Source organism: Camelus bactrianus, chromosome 6 (assembly GCF_048773025.1).
Source record: "Camelus bactrianus isolate YW-2024 breed Bactrian camel chromosome 6, ASM4877302v1, whole genome shotgun sequence".
NCBI lineage: Eukaryota > Metazoa > Chordata > Mammalia > Artiodactyla > Camelidae > Camelus > Camelus bactrianus.
Window position 1 is genome coordinate 91,182,199 of NC_133544.1, and position 7,330 is coordinate 91,189,528.

The window sequence follows — 7,330 nt, forward strand, 5'->3', positions numbered from 1 at the left end:
GTAGGAAAAAGGCTTTATTCTCCTAGGCTGAAATGACTTCCAAAGAGCAGGTTCAAGCAGTTAATGGTTAGGACGACAGAGTCACAGGACTCCTAGTTCGTCCTGAAGGGATACAGATAACAATCTAGGGCGTACGTCTGAGCTGCTCTATAGAAACTAAGACCCCCACCCAGGTGGAGGATGGTGACTCCATGCCGAGCACAAGCCCTAGACCCCAGGCTGCCTGGGACCAGAAGGTTGAGATTCTTGAAATATCACCCCTGCCACCAGCCAATGAGAAGGTCCTCGAGCTGATCATGCATCCTGTGACCCTCTCCCCTCACACGGTCTTTAAAAACGCTTGCCTGAAAGCCATGGAGGAGTTCATTCAGGTCTTTGCAGCATGGGCTGCCCTTTCTCCTTGCTTGGTGCCCTGCGAATACACCTTCACTTTGCTGCAATTACCCGCTTTCTCTCTGCACACCAGCCCTTGCTCAGGAACAACAATGGCAGCTCTGTGGCCACTTACTGCCTGTGTGACCTTGGCATGTGGCATCACCTCTCTGAATCTTGATTCCCTCATCTGAAAAATGAGAATAAATTGAATACGTGCCTCCCAGGATGGCTGAAACAATGAGAGGAGATGGTGCTAGGCACCTGGGGCAGTGTCTGTCATGAAGTCATCACTCGCCTTCTCCCTCCTTCTGTCTCTAAAATGTAGATTTAAGTATTTTTAAATTAAGGTTAGGCGCACAGACCTGGGGTGTGTCACTGGGGACATGCAGGAGGCCATCAAAGCTCCCCCGGGTCCCCAGTGCCTTCCATGACTCCCCAGTGCAGTGCACCCGACCAGACGCCCTCAGTGCCCAGAAAGCCCCTCCCACCCCCAGAGTCCTCCTCGTATGTCCCGCAGTCCCAGCTCTGCCACGTGCTCCCCAGCTGGCTGTCGGCTCCCTCTGCCAGCCTCCAGTCCTCCCCTCAGCCCCGACTCGGGAAGCCTTCTGTGGCCTCCAGAGCCAGGTCCCCGTGTCCTCACTGCCTCCGCTGAGGACCCAAGTGCCTCCTCTCCTCCTCCTTTCCACCGCCTCAGGTGGCTGGCCCAGCACCACCTCAGCCTGGGGTTCTAGGTCCTGAGTGCGTCCTGGAATCTCCTGGAGGAGAAGGCAGGGCTGTCCTAACCTGGCCCCTGCCCACGGGAGCAGAAAGGCACGGGGGCGGTGAAGCAGCAGGGACTGTTAACCTTTGTGATCCGTATAAAGATGCTCTGTGTAAACCATGCCAGGCACTCTTTCGGTGTCTGATGAGCTGTGTCCCCTCCCGTGGCTGCTGCCTTCGCACCCCTTCCTCACCTCAGAGGTCATTGCCGTGGAGAAACCCCGTTTTCCCCCCACCCAATCTAGCTCTGGGTCCCTCCCCTACCTCAGCACTTCCGCAGGGGTCTGTCCTGGCCTGCCCACCTGCCTATCCCTACCCTGGGCTGAGTTCTAAGAAGAGAGGAGTCACGTCTCATTCACCTGGCATTGGCCTGGTTTTGGCTGCACTAAAGCTACTTAATCGGAAAGGGGAAATTGCTGGAAGGCTGTGAATGTGGATTAGGAGGGGCCCAAGGAGATGCAGCTTCAGGAAGGGCTGAAACCAGGAACTGGTCACCCTCCAGTCTTCCTCTTCATCTCTTAGCTCTGCTTCTCTCTCCTCTCTCTGCAGGCTTTTATCATGGAAGTTTGCACTCACCCCCTAACATGACAGATACACCATTTCCGAAGCGAGAAACCAACAGACCACTGTGCTCAGGGGGAGGGTACAGATCAGTGGTAGAGTGTGTGCTTAGCATGCACAAGGTTCTGGGTTCAATCCTCAGTACCTCCTCTAAAATACAAATAAATAATAAACCTAATTACCTACCCCCCCCACACACACACACAAAAGGAAAAGAAAAAGAAAAAAAGAGGAAGCAGTCAAAAGCTGCTTAGATAACTGTATGGCACTCCCCTTAAGCCCTTCCCCACAAAGAGCTTATAAAAGGGTGAGAATCAGAGATTAAGGAGTCTGAGAAGGAGGATGTCTGTGGAGCTGGTCTGTATGGCTACATCCTTACCATCAGTAACAAGAAATACCAGCGATCACTGACGGCATGCTTAGCACGTGCCAGCCCCCATGTTTAGCACTGTTCATGGACAATCTCATTGGACCTTTGCAAAAGACATCTGATAGAATTAACAAAAATTCTATCATTGTTCCCCATTTTACAGATGAGAAAACTGAAGCTTGGGAAGGTTAATAACTCCCAAATAAATTGCAGAGCTGACCCCAAAGCCCTGAAGCGATGTTGCATTTTGTGTCAGCCTGTGGGTGTGGCACATGGCGTTCTTGTGTGTGTTATACACCACGAATTCGTCTGACAGTGTTGACAGGTGTGCACGTACGTGTGTGCCCTCAGGGGTGCTAAGCACACATGCACGTGTGTGGGCCCATGTACACCTGCAGTGGGAGACTTTGGAGGGGGACCCCAGCACAATTCTGGGTCTGGCTGGCAAGCAGTGCTGGTGAAACTTTATCCAGCCACCCTCTTTGGGGACCATTTTTCTTAAAGAAAAAACTAGCCAACTGGAATGGCTGATAAGCACTGGGGAGGCCTGCAAGCTTGGCAGTTTTGATGGATGAAGCCCCAGGGGAAGGAGCTGTGTCTACAACTATCACTGTGTCCCGCCCAGTCAGAGGGCCCTGGGGGAAATAGCCACCGCACAAGGAGAAAGAGGAGGCTTTGAAAGACCCAGGAGGCAGCAGGGGCTGCCTTCTCTCACCCTTTCTCACCCACCAGGCAGGCTCCCCCAGCCTTGTTTCCAGCCTCCCTCCCAAGTGCTGCCACCAGAGCTGCCTTCTGAATACGAGCTCCATCCTGATCACAAGCTTGCTCCACAAAGCTCCCCAGCTCCCCAGCTCCCCATCACCCTCAACATAAAATCCGCCTCTGCCCAGCTTTCCTCCACCACGTGGCCCCAACCTGCCTTTCCAGACCGCCCTTCCAGGTAGGTGCCAGGGCTGGCACCAGGTTGAGGCGGGAGATGCCCAGAGCACAGAATATAAGGAAGCCCTCACGCTCGGGGCCCAGCCCACCCCACCCCACCTTCCCAGGGTACCTTCCACCACCCACTGGCACAGATCAGGTATACCCGTAGGCTGCTCAGGCTGACCTAAAGGTGCTGCAGGAAATTCAAGCCAGGTCCAGAGAGGCACTGAGCACCAGCTCCGTGCTGGGCTTCCACGACAGCCTGTCGCTGAGCGTCAGAGTACCCCGTTTTGGAAGCGGGTACCTCGCTGCTCTGAGGGTCTAATGAGCTAAAGCCGCAGAACCAGCGAGCAGCAGAACAAGAGCTGTTAAGACTACCTGGGCTGAGGACCCATCACGGGGAAGCTGCTGAAGGGCGCCCGTCTATTATCTTGTTGATCCTGGCAATGATCCAGAGAGGCTGGTGCCACGCTCCGTCCCTCCCTGTTCACGGATCCGCATTTGCCAGTGCGCCTGCTCCGTGAAATGTACCTAACCTCCAATCAGCCCTTACCTCGGGCTCAGGATCATTAATGCGCATGCGCAGAGCGGCCCCACGGGCACAGTCCCCGCTGCCGTCAGTCCAGCAAGGCGGCGCTCCGCCTTCCTGTTCCAGCTCGCGCTGTTAACGAGTGTCCTCTCTGACGTTCGCTTAGTGCTGCGCTCCTCCCATTTTTTGTACTTTTTGTTGGTGATTTTGTTATTTTAAATAGCCCCAAGCATAGTGCTGGAGTGCTTTCTAGTGTTCCTAAGTGTCAGAAGGCTGTGATGTGTCTCACAAACAGTTCTGTTAGAATCGGTGTGTTCGTTTTGAATCAACAACCTGTATTAAATAAGGTATCTGAACAGAAATACACATAAAACAAAGTTACGTATTGATCAACTGACAGAAATGTGACCAGAGGCTCACAGAAACCTAATCTTATATTTTCCCTAAGAATAATGGCTCAGTATTTGCTCACTCAGTGTTCCCAAGCTACTTTCCAGAACATGACTACCATGAATAATAAGAATTGGCTGTTTGTGCTTTGCTGGTGGAGAAACCATGGCTCAGAGAGGTTAAGTCACCCATCTGGGCTTGCGCAGCTAGCGAGTTGCAGGTCATTCCGAGAGGAGTCAGAAACTAGCCACCTGCTCTTTCATGAGGTGGGGGTAAATGCTGGTGGCCTGGGATCCAAAGGGGGGAGGTGGAGGGAGACAGAGACTTGGCGTTAAATGGAATTATCTAAAGTTCTTTTCCATGTATCTTTCCATCATTGCGACTGGATACAAGTGAAAGCCTGGGCTTGGTGTGTGTCAGTCCTTAACCCATCCCAAATCCTCCTGCTAACCACCCTTTTCAGTAAAGAAGGGGCAGCCCTGAGGTCCAGAGCCCACAGCAGTTCAGAGGGTCTAGCTGGAATTGAGTCACAATTAATTTTTTTTAATTGAAGTATAGTCAGTTCACAATGTTGTGTCAGTTTCTGGCGTACAGCACATTGCTTCAGTCATACACGAATATACATATATTCATTTTTATATTTTCTTCATAAGCTACTACAAGATATTGAATATAATTCTCTGTGCTATACAGTATAAACTTGTCTATCTATTTTATATATACCAGTCAGTATCTGCAAATCTCGAACTCCCAATTTATCCCTTCCCACCGCCTCCCCCCGGTAACCATAAGTTTGTTTTCTATGTCTGTGAGTCTGTTTCTGTTTTATACATAAGTTCATTTGCCTTTTTTTTTTTTTTTTTAGATTCCACATATGAGTGATACCATACAGTATTTCTCTTTCTCTTTCTGGCTTACTTCACTTAGAATGACATTCTCCAGGGCCGTCCATGTTGCTGCAAATAGCATTATTTTATTCTTTTTTATGGCTGAGTAGTATTCCATTGTATAAATATACTACAACTTGTTTATCCAGTCATCTGTCAATGGACATTTAGGTTGTTTCCATGGCTTGGCTATTGTACATGGTGCTGCTATGAACATTGGGGTGCAGGTGTCTGTTTGAATTAAGGTTCCCTCTGGATATATGTCCAGTCAAGACATACAAATGGCCAATAGGCACATGAAAAAATGCTTAGTATCACTAATTATCAGAAAAATGCAAATCAAACTACAATGAGGCATCACCTCACACCAGTCAGAATGGCCATCATTTAAAAGTCCACAAGTGATAAATGCTGGAGAGGGCATGGAGAAAAAGGAACCCTCCTACACTGCTGGTGGGAATGCAGTTTGGTGCAGCCACTGTGGAAAACAGTATGAAGATTCCTCAAAAGACTAAAAACAGACTTACTATATGATCCAGCAATCCCACTCCTGGGCATATATCCACAATTAATTTTATACTTGCCTTCAAATACAATACTTGACATAAATAAAGGGTCATTATAATGGTTTTTAGCGCTCAACAAAGTAATAGAAAGTTTCTTTTGAAATAGATCCACTTAAGTATAGGTACAAATATTTAAAGAAAAAATGTTAAGTAAATAATGGTAAGAAAAATCCCGAAGGTGGCATGCAGTGGTATATGGATGAGGCAAAAATCAGGAAGGTGATCTGAGAATATCTGATGTTTTGGGGGTGCTGGCAACATTCTTGATCTGGATGCTGAATATAAAAGGTGTATTAAAACATTTAATGGCTTAAACCATAGTGGCCTGAGCCAACAACAAATTATTTTACAGCCCTGGAGGCCAGAAGTCCAGAATGGGTTGGTAGGGCTGTGTCCCTCTGGAGAGGAGAATCTGTTTCCTTGTCTCTTCCAGCTTCCAGAGGCTGCCTGCACTCCTTGGCTTGTGGCCTCTTCCTCCATCTCCAAAGCCAACATCAAATCTCTCTCTCCCCTGCCTCCTTCTTTCCTTTATAAGGACCCTTTGGGTTATATTAGGTCCACCTGGACAAGCCAGGATAGTCTCCCTATCTCAATATCCTTAATCACATCTGCAAAGTCTCTTTTTGCCACATAAGGTAACACATTTGCAGGTTTTGCAGTTAGGATGTGGGCATCTTTGGGGGCCATTATTCCTCCCACACACGTGTTAGTGTGTGTGCATGGAAGCACGTGTAGGGAGGGTGAGGGCGTGTGGATGCACGTGCCCAGAAGCACGCCTGTGCATACATGGGTGTATGCAGAGCCCATAGAGCTGGGCGCTTGGTAACTAAGGCTCCTCCATGCACACAGCCAAGCATGCAGCTGCCATCTGCTGCTGTCCCCTCAAAGCCTCCTTTCGCAGTCCAGCGGCAGCCAGTGAGGTCGCTTTTCCCTCCCAGCTGGGACCAGGGAGGAGGGGTGGGCTGGGTAGCCCCGTGCTGGGGCAGGGCAGTGCCAGCAGTGCCCAGGGCTCCTGCTAAAGACATAGATGTCCTGGGTGGGAAGGCGGCCCCAGACTCCCCCAGCAGTCACTCGGTTCGATTGAGCTTTAATGGGCTCCCCCCAGCAAACCCGCGGCAGGTTTATCACCTGAATTCACAGGGAGGCATTTGGTCAGATTTCTGGCACCACCAGCCTCCCTCATCCCTAGTTTGGCTGGATTTGGGGATTTTACATACTGCCAGTCCATCTGCCTTCATGCTTGCATCATTTACTTTAAAAACTGAGGTGCCCCTTGGAAAGCGCTTATTAGTCAGAATAAAACATGCAGTAACAAGCTATTGTTTGTGTGCAACTTACCTTCCACGTCAGGATGCTAAACGTTTTACACATGTTAGAGCCTTTGACCCTCACGCCGACCCCACAGGGAGGCATTATTACTACCTGTATGTGCAGTTAAGGCATCTGAAGCTCAGAAAGGTGAGGTGACTTGCCCAAGGCCCTGAAGCAAATGAGTAGGGGTGCTAGGATTGGGGTGCAGGCCCTAACAGTAACCCACACTGCCCCGTTCCTGGGAAGGGAATGCCTGGGCGGGGCTGTGACTGCTGATCCACTCCAAGCAAACCTAGGCCAGGCTCTCCTGAGAGTTCTCCTCTAGAATTCCCCCTTGCCCTGAGGAAGGCAGGAAGAGGCCTAGGTTTGGAGCTGAGCCTCTGTCAGTTTCAGTGTGAGTTTCACAGTGTAATGGATGGTTTTGGGAAGACCTGGCCTGGATCTTGTGACGCTGAGGAAGAAACTTGCTCCCTCTGGGCCTCAGCACCTCATCTCCAGATTTGGGGAGGTGCACTCAATGACCTCTCAGAGCCTTCTAGGGCTGGCCCTGCAGGGCTCCCACAGGGACTGTGGCCAGCCAAAGGGCCGATGCGGGGCTTGATGAACTGAGGGTAGTCCCAGAACCTTGGTGACATGTGTCATCCTCCTTGAACCATGGGCC

The 7,330-nt window shown here is 50.3% G+C and overlaps 1 long non-coding RNA gene across 1 annotated transcript in view; it reads right to left on the bottom strand.

The window, feature by feature from the left end:
• Positions 1-3,494, bottom strand: part of LOC105069459 (uncharacterized) — a 38,923-nt gene extending 35,429 nt beyond the window's left edge. The window contains exon 1 of the long non-coding RNA XR_006725052.2: positions 3,365-3,494. This is a non-coding gene — a long non-coding RNA (uncharacterized LOC105069459). The remainder of the gene's footprint in view (positions 1-3,364) is intronic.
• Between the last annotated feature and the right edge of the window lie 3,836 nt (positions 3,495-7,330).